General features: G+C 41.5%; 1 protein-coding gene across 2 annotated transcripts in view; it reads right to left on the reverse strand.

The window, feature by feature from the left end:
• The window catches only part of LOC149184523 (putative DNA helicase MCM8), a 328,833-nt gene that overhangs the window by 48,067 nt on the left and 263,750 nt on the right, over positions 1-17,016 (reverse strand). The window lies entirely within an intron of this gene.

Consider the following 17,016-nt stretch of genomic DNA (forward strand, 5'->3'; position numbering starts at 1 on the left):
TGTACACAGAACTCATTGATAGCCCACATGTGGATCATGTACAGAAATTGTTAGCAGCCTGTTATATTCAATTTTCAGAGGTGTCAACAACATTTTGAGACTCAGCTTTACATGGGAGTTGGGAGGCAGTCTTATGGGGGAGTGTGCTCCCTTTTCACCCATCAGATTTCATACTTGGCAGCCCATCAAATGAGCACATGAAGAAAAGAATTACGCTGGCCCAGTCAACGTGTCAATGCAGCAACTTAACTCCATCTCCACGCAACAGTTCCTACAGCTAATACGCAACACATTTTAGCATATTGTGGGCATGGAATTTATGGATTAGATGTCAGTTATTACTGCAGTTCTAATTGGAGTTTGTCTCCCACTTAAACTCATGCATTGGTGGTTCTTCTCCACTGCCAGCCAATCAGAAGTTATACAACATCAATCAAGGAATACACAGCAGATTTGAAAATGTTCAATGGGTTGTTGGTGTGATTGGAGAGGTGCCATTGCCTTGGATTTTGATGGAGATTTGATGATAGTTTGTCTCCCTACAACTCCTACTCTCAAAGCATTTGGCAGCCAGGAATATCTATGTTGATTTATGAAGATGACACCTACAGAAATTCACAACAGTCACCTACAACAATTTGATTTCACACATGGAGATATGCACATCAATCATAACAACCACTTGTACAAATTCGTTTTTATCATTGGGATTATCTCCATTCCACACTTGTCACATGCACTCACATTGGGATTGGCTCCCACAGTTCTATTTAAATGAGCTTTGACTCTCATCTTTGTATCATGTAATAAGCTATTGGGCTTGAGGAAACTCTGTCATTTTGTACTTGCATACTTTCTTAATACAAGCAAGACTTTACGGCTATCTGGCTGGTGTTCTCTTGGAGTTATGAGGTGATGTCCTTCATGCTATTGCTATTGATGTGCGCAAGTTATCTTACACATATCATTGATTTAGAGTAGTATTCTAGGGATAAATTTGCCAATTCATTTTAAGAAGAATGTTTGGTTTATCTTATTCATTATATTTCTCTAATCTTGTGCAAACTAATACGTGTTCAAGTGTATAGGAAAGATCTTTTGTATTTTGTGCAGGAATCCATCTAGAAGTGGAAGAAATCTCAGTTAGATCAACTCACCCCTAGAATCACAGCGATCCAAGATTCAGCCATTTTTTTGCTTCAAGTTTTCCATCCAACAAAAAGCAAAATGGAGTTTTCTTATTCTATAGCTACTTGCTCATCCATTTAAAAATTCAAAATACTTCTTTGATTCTAGAACTTTCAAAGTTATATCTCCTATTCAAGAATCATTTCTAAAGCTAGGCAAGTGTGTGGGTTCACTCCCATTACTTGAGCCGGTACTTTGTAAATTAAATTTTAAGTTTAGTTTTGGTTTCTTTTTCCTAATTTCATACTGATAACTGAGTTTTTTTTTGTGTTTTGCAGCTCATAGGCTGGAGCAATGGGCAGCAAGGAGCTTGAGGAGAAGCTTTGGAAAACTACTCACTTGTGTGTATGTAGGACCCCCTCACGCTATCCAAAGACTGATTTCTAGGGGGGCCATAAGTATTTGGGAGAGACTTGCAAACTCATTTAGGTCATGGACCTTTTGAGCCTTGTGAATCTCTTTTGGAGAGTTTTTTCCATCTTCAATTTTGTAGTTGTTATATTTTTTGGGGAGAGAGTCTAGCTTTGTTAGAGTCCCATCTTTGTAAAGATCTATCTCGTATTGTGGGCTGCCCTCTTAAAGACCTTTTTACCCACTTTAAGCGCTAATAAAAGATAAAAAAATTGTTGGAGGGAGCTTGGGATTTTTCCCATGACATCCCCCTTCCGCATTTAGAGGAGGGAATGTTATGGGTGGCCTAATCTTGCTTTTAGTTTTTTTAGCTTTCTAGTTTTTTATTTCATATTGTGCATACTTAAAATCAACACGTTTCACTCCACATGCAAATTTTACTAATCTTGTATTTAAATTCCCACATGCATACACTCTCAAATTTTGCAAACTATTTCTATTTGAAGCATTTGCATGAAACATCAGTTTAATTTGAGGAATTAACACAATTTGCACTTCATCTAGGCATTTTAGTATAGGAAGGCTCCAAGCCTCACTAAAACTTACCTCCAACTTAAGTTGGTTGAATAGACTTTTAGGAACCCTCTATCTCTATTGACTCCTCATTGTGAGATCCAAATATTTGGACGAGAATGAAGTCTAAACACTAGAGTTCAATTGTAACTTTGTCTTAACATTAATTAATAAAATAAACCAAAAACTCATTCATCACATTTGCTTTGTTTGCAAAGTTCTCAAGTTTCTTGCAATCTTGATGGTTTAAAATCTCACATGCAAATCTTATTTCAAGAGGCACTTTGGATGCAAGCATTGTAATCCTTTTTAATTTTGCAACAAGTTTAATTTTCTTGTACTTGGAAATTGACTCATCTTTTGGTTTAATTGCATATTGTCATGAATTGTTGATTTCACTTTCAAGTACTATTATTTTGGGTTGCAAACTTAATTGCATCTTGGTCTAACATTTGTGTTCTTTTTGTATCAATTTGAGCAAGATAGTTTCCATGCTTTGATTTGTAGACTTATTCATCTTAAAAACATTTATAATATCTTGTGCTAACAATTTATTGTTTCACTTTTTAGGATTATTTTGGTTTTCCATTTGAAAACATTTCACTTCATTTTAAGCAAATACAGTTTTATTTCTTAAAGAGCAATACTTTGAAGGCACTGTTTGTTTATGCATTTCATGCTTATCTTATGTATTGATAGTTATTTCTCATATCAGTTTTGCTTATAAATCTTAAAGAAATAACCTATTTAACTCTAACAATTCTCCTAGAAACTTACATCTTTTTTAACTTAACTTTTCATTAGGGACCACCCCCGTTAGCTAACCTAGGAGATAGCTCAAATGGAGAGAGTCAGGATTAGTTTGACAACCCTTTCTCTGAGTTCCCTGCCACCAACCACACATTGTGGGGTTGAAGGCTTTTCTCACTGACTTGTAGCTAGGTGTAGGCGGCAGGGTCAACACGGCCAAGATTAAATCTTAATCGACGACTAAAATTAACTTGAAGTAGATCCGTATGATTTTCTAGAACATTCACACCTTGAATTAATTAATTATGATTAATTAACCATATTCCCTAAGTTTAGACTTAGGAAATATTTAAAACTGGTTAATAATCAAATTAAGTCATTTCTAGGTAGAATTTCCAAAAACGATTTCTGGGTTTTGGAAATCTCATGTATTCTAGCCTCTCCACAGAATTTCAAAGCTAGAACACATCTGATGCTAAAAAAACTAACACTCCCTCTTAGCGAGGAATGTGTTCTAGTGCTCTACTGCACATCCTGTGACAGCACCCTGTCTCTACATCATCTCCTGTCACGTTGTTGATGTTTGGCACTACTGCCCACCAACCACTGCACAATTCTCATATACATTGCATCTGTGTCGCTGCTGAATCTGTTGAACTGTTGCCAACATTGCATCTGCACTGCAACTCCCTCTCATCTATTGTTGCTACAACTGCAACATCTGCAACTAAAAAGCATCCTAAATATTGAATCATCTATGATGAGTATGATGTATCTATCTCCTGAGTCTTTAACTATAGCTAGTATCTGCATTGTCATTGAGGAATTTGCGCTGCTCTGCTAACTCTGCACTACGCTCCTCAACATCTGACTGCTACTAGACTCTGCATCAGTCACTCTAGCGTTTAACTGCATCTACTGCCATTGATCCATCCTGCTACTGAATATTGTGGGTCCCCGTAGCAAGGTATTGATCCAAGAGGTGGACTCCTCAAGGATCCTACCCAGCTTTGTAACTCTGAGACTCTAATCTACTCATATTGTTGGTCCTACCTCTGCACTGCTGCTGCAACTACTACAATAATGAGTATGATCTCCCCAAATTTTGAAGTACTGGCTGCCATAAGGTTGCTCCCTCTGAAACTAAACTCCCTCTGAGTCTCAATCTCCCTTTGGGAAATCTCGTTGCTCCCTTTTGGCAACTCACACTGTCCTCTTGCACTGGAAATTAGATTGCGAAGTTTTAAGTTGAGAATCTTCTCGCTGGAACATTACCTGCATATTACAACTGGGCAATTTGCTGCATCTAGCTCTGCAACTGTCTCTCGGGTACTGACTGCAACTAGATTTGCAGTGGTCATCTGAATGACTGGCTGCATCTACTGACACTGAACCTGCTACCGTGACGCTACGGGTTCCTGTAACAAAGGTGTTGGTCTCGCTACAACGATCTGGAACTGATCTGACTAATCTCCTTGTTGCAACTACATTGGACCCTGCCCATCTGACACACTGGAGTTTCATACTCCTCCTCCTGGATCTGATACACCACTATCTCCTTTGGAGCCTTGTCCCTTAGTGGGACCTTTCCGCTCTCTGCAACTCGCACTTCCTCCAGCATCTGCCTCTGGAAACTGGAAGTCGATTTGTTGCCCATATCTGCATTATGGTTGACTCGCACAACCTCCTCTGGTAATCTCCTATGGTCATCCCTGCAAAGCTACAAAATCTGAAAACTCAAAATTGGAGAAAATAAACCTCGAAAATCTCCCTCTTTCCCACTGCTCAATTGTTGCTCAGTTATTCGCACTCCCTTCTAGAGTGAGAAACTCTGCTCACAATGGTTGTTGATCTGCAAGGGAAATCAAACTTCTTGAGACTAGAAGTTCCCTAAGGAAAATTTTCCCTCAGTGTGTGCTCTTCTTCCACCTGATGCTAGCTCTGCTCTAGCAAACTGCTGCAAAAACTGTTGCGTCCAGCTAGAGATCTGCTCTGTGAAAATACTGGGTTGCTCCCTCTACCTCTAGAATCCTTCGATCTGGAGAGATCAAATTTTTTTATCCCTCTCAGAAAAATGGAATCTCCTCAAGAAATTTGACCTCTTCGCAAAGTGACTGCGATGCCATTTGGGATTTCGATCTGTTGCCCACACTGAACAACGAAACTCCTCCTTTCTTCGCTACTAAGCTCTCTGGCTAATCATCTACACTCTAATACCATGTGAAAATTCGGAAACCCGAATCCTATTGCAGCCACTGGAAATTATTCTCCTACAGCAAATACTGAACAACTCACACTGCAACCTACACAAATAAAACGGCGGAAGAATAAACATTGGAAGAAATGCTAGTACACACACATAAATTTACATAGTTATTTTTGGAAAATTGTCCCTGGAAAAACCCAACTTGGGAAAACTAGTGCAGCAGTAAGGATTTTATTTTATTATGAAGTAGTGAAATCAGAGTACATCTACGGATGCCCAACTGGCAATCCAAATAGAAAGAAAATTTGGCAAAGATATTCCCTAAGCAACCCCGACACTCACACTTCATGTACTCATGCTACCCGCACTCGCGCATTCCTGCACTCGCATTCCCTGCACTGGGAATAATTGAGGCTCTTGTTGCTGCCTCTATGGATCTAGAAATCTACCTCCAAATCACTGTCCCGACCCCTCACCGACACTACGCCCCTCTCTGGCTTGAACTCTACTGCTGCTAGCTCAATTTGCACAAGGAACTACTGCTAGCTCAATCTGCACAAAGAACTACTGCTCAATTGTACTCTCCAAGTGCCCATCGACTTCTTCTTATAATCCTCTGTTGGGACTCCAACAACCAAAATTAAATTTTAATCGATGGCTAAGATTAACTTGAAGTCGATCCATGTGAGTTTCTAAAACATTCACAACTTGACTTAATTAGTTTTGATTAATTAACCATATTCTCTAAGTTTAAACTTAGGAAATATTTAAAACTAGTTAATAATCTAATTAAATCATTTCTAGGCAGAATTTCCAGAAACGATTTCTGGGTTTTGGGGATCTCATGTATTCTAACCTCTCCACAAGGAAGGAGAGAGTTGCTACCAAGGATTTCTAGCCAAGAAATCTGGATCAGTGGTGTAGCTGCACTAACGATCGGAGTGGGGGCATCTCGACATTGGCAGAAGGGTTTCCAGGAGGGAAATCGAGGCTCAGAAGGAGTCACACCAAGAACTTCCAGGAGGGAAGTAGAGGAGCAGCGAGATGGCAGTGAACGGCATAAGAGACCAGGACAGATTGGACGAAGCCTCAAACTTCGTAATCTAGTAGGCCAAAATCTTGTTCGTTATAGACAGGAATCGTGTCAAGCATTTCGCCTTGAGGACGATAGTGATCCCAGTTGACCCAGCTGAGAATCACAAGTACGAGAAGGCAATGGCGAGGGCCAAGAACATCATCCTTGACGGTGTCAAGGACCATGTAGTACCACATATTGCCGAAAAGGACATGGCAAATGAGATGTGGGAGGCCCTAAAGAAATTGTACCAACATACTTCTGTGCAGAGAAGGATGCTACTAGAAAATCAGCTGCGGTCGTACCAGATGCAAAAGGGAGAACAGATCGACACCTTCCTCAGTGGATTGAAGGAGATCCAGGATCAGCTGACTTCCAGAGGGCCATGCTAGATCAAGAATTGATGGTGAGAACAACCCTAAACGTAGTCTCTAAAGACTGGGAAGTGTTTTTCCAGAGCATACTGGGCAGGGCGACCCTTCCAGATTGGGATGAAATGTGGGCAACTCTTCGCCAAGAAGAGATCAAAAGGCTAAGCAAGGCGGGAAGCAATGATAAGGGGATCAAAATCAAAGAGGAAGAGGAGGATGCTGCCCTAGCATCTGAGGGGAAGCAGGGGAAACGGAAGAAGAAGGACCTCTCCAAGGTCAAATGCTTCAACTATGGTGAACTGGGTCACTATGTGAGCTAGTGTCCGAAGAAGAAGATCAAAGGAGAGGCTTCTGAGACCAAGGTTACGCCAGCAAGGGCGAAGAAGGAAGTGGAGATAGATGATGATTGTGACATGAGTGCTCACATGCCACTTGAGCGGAAGTGGGGAGACATCGAGCTGTAGTCAGATGGACTACATGCGATGAGGGGCAAGATCCTTGAGGTACCCAACCTCTTGGATTATACCTTGCTACGGGAGCCCCTAAGAGGAGTAGCAAGATTGGCAGATGTCAATAGAGACAAATGTGGATGGAGCGACAGAGGGAGCTACAATGTAGAATTCCCAGAACAGTGTGAGGCAGCAGTGCGAGATGCATAGAGTTGTTGCATCAACCCAGAGGTCAGAGAGGGAGCACTTCTCATCCTGATTAATTAACAGGTTATTTACCAAGTAAATATTGAAAATAAACACAAGTACATGCTCAACACATTACAGATCATCAACTGAAGGAAACAAAAACAAGCACACAAATGACACCGTTATTTTTGGACTAATGTCCCCGGAAAAACCCAATGCGGGAAATCGGTGCAGCTATCTAAGGGTTTGATTTATTAAGCAGTTTCATAATACAATCTGGGTGCCAAATCCAGCTCACCCAACAAAGAAAAATCTCGGCAATAGTACCCCTCCTTCATAGACAGATGCTTTGGTTGAAACCCCGGATAAACACTCCGACAACTCCTCAGCTCCAATATGCCCCACGAAAAACCCCAGCATCAGCCTCTAGGGACTGCGTCAGCCTCTTCTGCCCTCTATGTCAGCTTTCCCAACAGTTCCAGTTGTTCCCGGTAGTTCCGGCTTCTGCCGTTTGCGTCAGCTTTCCGGGGAATTCCTGCAGTTCTCGACAGTTCCGACTGTTCCCTGCAGTTTCGGCTTCTGCCCTCTGCGTCAGCGTTCCCGACAGTTCCAGCTTCTACCCTCTGCGTCAACTTTCCCGGCTGTTCCAGCAATTATGGCTATTCCCGGTAGTTCCAACTTCTACCCTCTGCATCAACTTTCCCGGCTGTTTCGGCAGTTCCCGACAATTCTGGCTTCATCCCTCTGCATCAGCTTTCCCAACTGCTGCGCTGATCCTCTCGGCACTATCTCTGCCTCTTTGCTTTTGTATTCACTACCCCTCAGCTGCAACTCCAAATCACTCTCTCAACTTTCTCAGCAAACCCAATCCCAGAAAGTCGAAATCTTGATCTCTTGGTGTGTTCTCCAAGTGACCCTCAAGCCTCCTCATATACTTTTCTCGTTGAAAAATCAACGACTAAGATTAAGTCCCTAATCAATGGCTAAGATTAGATCTGGCTTGATCCATGACTTTTGGACCATTCTAAAACAATTTTATATTAATTCACATTAATATTTTAATTTTCCTAAGTTTAGACTTAGGGACTCCACTAAAAATATTAATTATTTTAATATCTCCCAAACTGTTTAGAATCTGCACAAACCCTTTCTAGGTATTGGAGATCTCATGTGCCTTAGCCTCTCTACCAAATTTCTTGGCTAGAGCACATCCGGTGCTACCCCAAATCAACACTCCCTCTTAGCGAGGACTATGCTCTAGTAATACTCCTTATTGAGTATTACTCTAATCATCCGACATCGGTCCCTAATGCTAGCCCTGCTGCCCATCATCTGCATTGTTGCATCTTGTACTGCCACCCATGGCTCTGGCACTGCCACTACTACATCTGTATGACAACTCCCTCTGCATCTGTGCTACCGCCCATGGCCCTGCAATTGCCACTATTGCGTCTGCATTGCATCCCCTCTCATCATGTTGCATCGTGCTGCCCATAGCACCACTACTGCTAACTGTTGCACTCCAACTCAGTTACTAAGAAGTAAGTAATTGATCTCCCAACTCTGACACCTCTGTCAGGCTAGAGACACTCCCAATGCTGAAGCTCCCTCTATCGCTGACAAGTGCTCCCTCTCTGACCTCTGTGTTGCTGCAACAACTCCCTGCATCTATCACCGTTGCACACCTCTCTGTGCCATCCTGCACTGGTGCAACACTCCCGTGCCTCTCGCACTGTTATAACCTGCTAGCCTCACGCTATCCTTGGAATCTTGCACTGTAGCTCTCTCTGCCACTCCATCCTCATTCGTCTCTATTGACATCCGCCAATCCTACTACTCCTCTTTGGGGCTCCCATAGCCAGGTATAATCCAAGAGGTTGGGTACCTCGAGGATCCTGCCCCTCATCTTCTGTAGTCCTCATGACTACAGCGCCATGTCTCCCCACTTTCACTCATGTGGTGTGTCTGCACTCATGGCACAGTCATCGTCTGTCTCCAGTTCCTTCTCCGCCCTTGCTAGCGCTGCCTTGGTCTCGGAAGCCTCTCCCTTGCTCTTCTTCCTCAGACACTGGGTCACATAATGACCCACCTCCCTATAGTGGAAGCATTTGACCTTAAAGAGGTCCTTCTTCCGCTTTTCTTGCTTACCCTCAGATGTTAGGGCAGCATCCACCTCCTCCTCATTCTAATCCCCTTGTTGCTGCTTCCCATCTTGGTCACCCTCATGATCTCTTCTTAGCGAAGAGCCGCCCACATTTCCTCCCAATCTGGAAGGGTCGCCCTGCCCAGTATGCTCTAGACAAACACTTCCCAGTCTTCTGAGACTGCATTCAGGGTTGTTCTCACGATCAACTTTGGATCTAGTGTGGCCCCTATGGAAGTCAACTGATCTCAGATCTCCTTCAATCGACCGAGGAAGGTGTCGATCTGTTCTCCCTTATGCATCTGCTATGACCACAACTGATTTTCTAGGAGCATCTTCCTCTTCACGGAAGTATGCTAATACAACTTGGTCAGGGCCTCCCACATCTCTCATGTCGTATTCTTCTCAGTAATATTTGGTACTATATGATCCTTGACCTCGTCAAGAATGATACTCTTGGCCCTCGCCGTTGCTTCCTCATACCTGTCATTGCCAGTTGGGTCAACTGGGACGGCTATCGTCTTCAAGGCAAAGTGCTTGACACGATTTCTGTCAAGTACGGATAAGATTTTGGCCTTCCAGACTACGAAATTCGAGGCTCCATCCAGTCTGTCCTGGTCTCTTACTCCGTGTAGTGCCATTTCGTTGCTCTTCTACTTCCCTCCTAGAAGTTCTCGATGTGACTCCCTCCGAGCCTCTATTTCCCTCCTAGAAATCCTTTTGTCGATGTCGAGATGCCCCCTACTCTGATCGTCTGTGCAACCGCACCACTTATCCGGATTTTTCGGTTAGAAACCCTCGGTAGCAACTCCCTCCTCCTTGGCCTCGCCTTGTTAGGTATTGTTCTGACAACAATACCCCACCAACGCCACTCTACAATTTATCCAAAGCCTCCTAAACCCCAACAACCTAAAGGTGAGAGCTCCTAGGCTCTGCGCAATCCCAACACCGACAAACTAGCTCCCTAAGCCAACTGTGTCAGCCCTCCTGGCCTTTGTGTGGCTCTGCGTCACCCTGTGTTTGCCTCCCTCAGCCTCTTCTTCGCCCGAACTTGATGACGCAGGCACTGTGTCACCCCTTCCTTGTTGTTTTGCTGCTAGGAACAACTTTTCTCACTCGAAACAATTGCTTTCTGCTATTGTTGCTCTGCTCGGATGATGTCCTCAGTTCTCCTGTGATCTGCAACCACGCTCTGATACCATGTTGAAGTTTCTAAGTCTAACAGTTAGAAATGCTCCATGTACTTTCTGATTTATTCCTTCCTACTTGTTTTGATTAATTAACAAATTATTTACCATGTAAATACTGAAAATAAACACAAGTACATGCTCAACACATTACAGATCATCAACTGAAGTAAACAGAAACAAGCACACAAATGACACCGTTATTTTTGGACTAATGTCCCCAGAAAAACCCAATGCGGGAAAACAGGTGCAACTATTTGAGGGTTTGATTTATTAAGTAGTTTCAGTATACAATCTGGGTGCCAAATCCGGCTCGCCCAACAGAGAAAAATCTCAGCAGTAGTACCTCTCCTTTGGAGACAGATGTTCCGACTGAAACCCCGGATATACACTCCAACAACTCCTCAGCTCCAATCTGCCCCACGAAAAACTCAAGCGTCAGCCTCTAAGGACTATGTCAACCTCTTATGCCCTCTGCGTTAGCTTTCCGACAATTCCCAGCAGTTCCGACTATTCCCGGCAGTTCCGGCTTTTGCCCTCTGCGTCAGCTTTCCCGGCAATTCCAGCTTCTACCCTCTGCGTCAGATTTCCCGACAATCCCAGCTTCTGCCCTCTGCGTCAGGTTTCCCGGTAGTTCCGACTTCTGCGCTTTGCGTCAGCTTTCCCGGTTGTTCCGACAGTTCTGACTTCTACCCTCTGCGTCAGTTTTCCCGACTACTGCGCTAATCCTCCCGGCACTATGTTTGCCTCTTTGATTTTGTATTCACTGCCCCTCAGCTACAACTCCAAATCACTCTCTCAACTTTTTCAGCAAACCCAGCCCCAGAAAGTTGAAATATTCATCCCTTGGTGCGTTCTCCAAGTGACCCTCAAGCCTCCTCGTATACTTTTCTCATTGACAAATCAACGGCTGAGATTAAGTCCCTAATCAACGGCTAAGATTAGATCTAGCTTGATCCATGACTTTTGGACCATTCTAACACAGTTTTATATTAATTCACATTAATATTTTAATTTCTCTAAGTTTAGATTTAAGGACTCCATTAAAAATATTAATTATTTTAATATCTTCCAAACTATTTAGAATCTGCCCAAACCCACTCTGGGTATTGGAGATCTCATGTGCCTTAGTCTCTCCACCAAATTTCGTGGCTAGAGCACATTCGATGCTACCCCAAAAAAACACATCGGATGTGCTCTAGCCACGAAAATTGGTGGAGAGGCTAAAGTACATGAGATCTCCAATACCCAGAAATGGTTTGGGCAGATTCTAAACAGTTTGAGAGATAATAAAATAATTAATATTTTTAATGGAATCCCTAAGTCTAAACTTAGGAAAAATAAAATATTAATGTGAATTAATATAAAACTATGTTAGAAGGGTCCAAAAGTCATGGATCAAGCCAGAGTTAGTCTTAGTCGTTGATTAGGGACTTAATCTCGGTCGTTGAATTGTCAACGAGAAAAGTATAAGAGCAGGCTTGAGGGTCACTTGGAGAACACATTGAGTTGATCAAGATTTCGATTTTCTGGGGCAGGGTTTGCTAAGGAAGTCGAAAGAGTGATCAGAGTTGCAGCTGAGGGGCAGTGAAAACAAAAGCAGAGAGGCAAAGATAGTACCAGGAGGATTAGCGTAGAAGCCGAAAAAGAGAGGGGCAGAGCCAGACAAAAGTTCACACAGAGCCAGCTAGGGCCCACGCAGAGGAAGCCAAGAGCTGCGCAATGCCTCAGAGAGCCAACATGGGTGACGCAAGGGCTCTAAGGGTTGACGCAGTGCCTCCAGAAGCTGACACAGGGCGAGCTAGGGTGACGTTGGGCAGACACTGGGCCAGAAAGGGGTGACGCAGTCTCTAGAGGCTGACGCTAGGGTTTTCGTGGGGCAAATTGGAGTTGGGAGTTGCTGGAGTGTTTATCTGAGGTTTCAGCGGGAACATCAATCTCCGACTGAAAGGAACTACTGCCGAGATTATTCTCTGTTGGGTGAGCTGGTTTTGGCACCCAGATTGTATTCTGAAACTGCTTAATAATTAAAACCCTCATATAGCTACATCGGTTTTCCCGCATTAGATTTTTCCAGGGACATTAGTCCAAAAAAAACAGTGTCACTTGTGTGCTTGTTTTGTTTCCTTCAGTTGATGATCTGTAATGTGTTAAGCATGTACTTGTATTTATTTTCAGTATTTACATGGTAATTAACTTGTTAATTAATCAGAACAAGTAAGCAGAAATCAATCAGAATAGTACATGAAGGGTTTCTAACAGTTAGACGTAGAAATTCCAACATTTCCTTATCAAAACTCGGCCTCCTGAAGCATAGCGTCAGCCTCTGTGCTTCTCTACGTAGTTGGATGAACAACTTGCTCTGGACTCGGCTCAAATGAAGTCGAGCTACCTCTAGAAGCTGGGAAAATCATCTCTCTGGCCCTCTGGTACTCCTTCCCAACCTCTGGAACTGAGAACAAATTTTTCTCCTCACCAAATCGATCTGCGTGACTGAAGCACTACGTAGTCCCTTAGCTCTACCTCTCTGGGATAGTTTGACTCACTTGTTGCTTCCTCCCCAGATCTGGAAAATCTTTCCTTCAACTCATTGTCCATGCCCCTCAATCATTGCTTCGATCTCACTGGCTCTCTCTCCAGCAACTGATTGTTGTTACTCTGGAAATCGATTTGCTCATGAAATCGAACCGTTGAAGTGTTTTCTCCAAGTGCCCATCGACTTCTTCTTATAATCCTTTGTTGGGACTCCAACGGCAAGGATTAAATCTTAATCGATGGCTAGGATTAACTTGAAGTCGATCCGTGCGAGTTTCTAGATCATTCGTGCCTTGACTTAATTAATTTTGATTAATTAGTCATATTCCCTAAGTTTAGACTTAAGAAATATTTAAAACTGACTAATAATCTAATTAAGTCATTTCTAGGCGGAATTTCTAGAAACAATTTATGGGTTTTGGAGATCTTATGCATTCTAGCCTCTCCACAAAATTTCAAGGCTAGTACACATCCGATGCTAGAAAAGCTAACAAAATTGAATGACCTGACTTGATGAAAGTACTATTATGTTCATGATCCTTGAAGTATGATGTTACACCTATCTACTATTCTAATCATAAGACTCTAACTTTTGATGAAAGTTTGATGCAATGTTCATATATGATGATGAAGTAACTGACGCTGACATGTTATGACCATGATGGATATATGTTTTAGAACCTGATATAGTTCAATTCCATGATCTAACAGCGTCGCTAATACATGATAGTATTATGTTAGACAGATTGATGACGTGAATAATAATGGTTAAAGGGGTTACTCATTCAGAGGGAGAATCTCTCCATAGGATCCCTACACCTATTATCATTTGCATTATATGTATAGAAGATTCTTTATTGTGGAAGTAAGATTTATGTACATGAATAGACAAATATTTGATATTGTTGTTCGGCAACAAAGTTCTAGTCTAAGAAGAAAATGTTTTCTTTACTCTAAGCCTCAACCCCATGGCAAGAAGTCTAAGGGTGTGATTGTAGCCTCTCAACCGCACAAAAGAAGGCTTATGGGTGCGTTATGCCTGTAGGACACAAAAGTGAAGCTTTGTGCATGAAATCAAAAGTTCACCTGAAGGATGACAGTCCTACAGACATGGAGCTAACAACTGAAAGTTCTATGAGCAGGGACGTTTGAATATTTGACTTACTCTAGAGAATGTGAATGTGTTGACTAAACTTGTGTTTGCAAGGTACTAGAATAAGCGTATCAATATGTCATTTTGATTTAACCATTGAGGCTTGTGTATGACAATATTTGATAACAGTTGCAAGGGTTTGACTAGATTTGGCAAATTGATATAGATGAGCAGTGTTTGGAGTTTTGACATGATGCTTGATAATGATTTAGAACTTTAACTTGATGTTGAGATATGTTTTGGGCTATATAACTCACTGTGATAGCAAATTTAGGCTTTGACCTGATGACTAATGATTTGATTTGACGGCTGATGATTTGCCTTGAAAACAATGCTATATGGGCATAGTGACTTTTAGTGACTTATATTGGTATCCAATAGATATCTTGTGTTGACATCATTAGCTTTGACACATTGATTGAAGTATAAACAATTGTGATTCAATGTGCAACAATCTCACTACGAATGGATGAAACTTGTATGAATGAAACTTATATGACTTGTCCTTGATGTATGCATTCATATTTAGTAGTGGAAATTATTCATGCTATGATCATGAGTATGGCTTGATAAAGTTTGATTGGATAATGCTTGGTAAATAAAAACGGGTTGTAACTTGACATTTGGATATGAGCTCTACTGGTCACCTGGTCCAAAGAATTCGTTAAAGTGATATTCATGAGTTTGATATTATTTTTGATTTGGCATCTAAACTTTGATAAGCTAACTTAGTTGATTTGATTGCACAATATTGATTTGTGTAAGGCTAAACATATTACTTTGGTCAAGTGTTATGTTTGCAGAAAGCATTGTATGTAGCAAGCTCCTCGCTCCTAATATGTCCGCATTGACAGTTTTTTGGTGAAGCAAGGATGATGTGTCGATCGAAACCTCTACTTCAAAAATGGTCCAAGGTATGGATTTTTTTTTGGTTTTGTATACAGATGGTCTATTCTTGATGGGAAATGAGCCTTTGATGATCAAAGTAAGAGGGAGATGGCCTCTAAAGTACGAAATGGAGAATCATGGCATGATGTATTACGTCCTGAAGTTGGGAAAAGAAAATTTATATAATGAAGCTATTAAAGAAAGTGGAAATGCATATCCTTGGACACTTTGATCAAATTTCAAGAAGTTATGAAAAGATATCGTTGAACCTAACTTGGCAGTAAATAGTTGATTGAAGCATTGATGTTCCATGTGAACACTCGTCTGTATGTTCTGAGTTAATGCATGATTGAACCACCTCATACACATGGAGTTATCATCGAGCTCCTAGATAACCGGATTCGTCCTATAGGCCCCACGAATCCCGAATCCATCGTGTCCGACACGATTCTCTCGAGATTCGTGTCCAAAAACCATGACACGTCGTGTCCTATTTTGACATGTCGAATCCGACTGCATGTCACGATTTTGGCAGCGTGTCCTGTTTTTCAGGACTCGTTAGGCGGCAAAAGTGACCTGCACGGGTATGAAAAGGCCGCATTTGGTCATTACAACCACACATATTTTCATTTGGCAAGCGTTTTGGCAGCTTAATGATCAAGTCTAGGCCCTAGTATTGAGAATGCCACTTTTACTTAAATTTTTAACATTACCATGAAATGACTCAGGATGTTTGAGAGTGGTTCCGGACTCATTGGATTTCATATGGAAAAAGTAGAATTTTAGATTTCATTCAAAATCCAGCAGACTTATCAGTTTTTCAGTATTTTAGGATTGGGGTATTGCAATGTTTCCATTGAATTTTGTCATGTATTAGGTTATGGAACTCGTATTTAATCAAGAGCACCAATCCCTCTATGTACCTTGATGTTAGTGACATTGGTTGTCGAACTCCTGTATCATGAGCCTCCTAAAAATGTACACATCACTCAAACAAAATCTTGACTTGACATGTTATTCTTGTTCTATCTTATGTTAATGCTTAAAGGGTGATATTAATGACAAAGATCCCTATACAGATACAGAGGTAATGACAAAGATACCTCTGGATATTAATGCTTAGAGGGTGATATTAATGACAAAGATCCTGATTTTCCAACAAGACTAAAAAATTAGACATTTCTCATGGTGGCAAGAGGGCCAAGCATAAGAAATAGATAATAGATTGACATGTATTTGAATTTTGTATGTACTATGCATGCTAATAGCTATAGATGAAGATCTATATTTGAAATCAATAAATTTGTATCATTAATTAAAATTTGTGTAAGAAATATCTAATTTTTAATATATATATATATATATTAATAAAATAATATATAACGAATCCTACGTGTCCTGTTCTGAGGGGTCAACGTGTCCGAATCCGACACCACGAATCCCGAATCCTACGAATCCCGAATCCCTGTGTCAGGTGACTTAGTCAAGCTCACTTCAAGATATTTGCATGGGATGATATATTTCTGGTTTGAGACATTCTTCCTGTGATATGTGATTGCATGGATGTACTGATGCTATTTGGGATCTTTGTTGATGAGATAAACACATTTGGGTGTTGCCTTAGTATGAGATCTGCGATGATATTTTGGATAAGAAGTTCGTAGCTTTAAGCACGACCGAGGTTGAGTACAATATTGCTAGCATGACTAGCTGTGAGGCTGGATGAAGAAGCTCTTTGTAGAGATCTTTGACCAGGTTCTGGATATGACATGGACACATTGCGATGACAAAGAGTGGGAACCAATTACCAAAGAATCCCATATATAGTTGTGACTAAGATTCCCTCATATATTGAGACAGTGTTGTTCTACGATACAAGCTTAGGCTTGTGGTTGCTACCTCCAGAAGAGGGAGGATGACTATGGTATGCTTTTTGTGATGTGTATATTTTTGTTCTA

This window comes from Pinus tabuliformis, chromosome 3_2, assembly GCF_031772625.1.
Source record: "Pinus tabuliformis cultivar Carrire ecotype Pingquan chromosome 3_2, CPIR1, whole genome shotgun sequence".
In the NCBI taxonomy this organism is placed as follows: Eukaryota; Viridiplantae; Streptophyta; class Pinopsida; order Pinales; family Pinaceae; genus Pinus; species Pinus tabuliformis.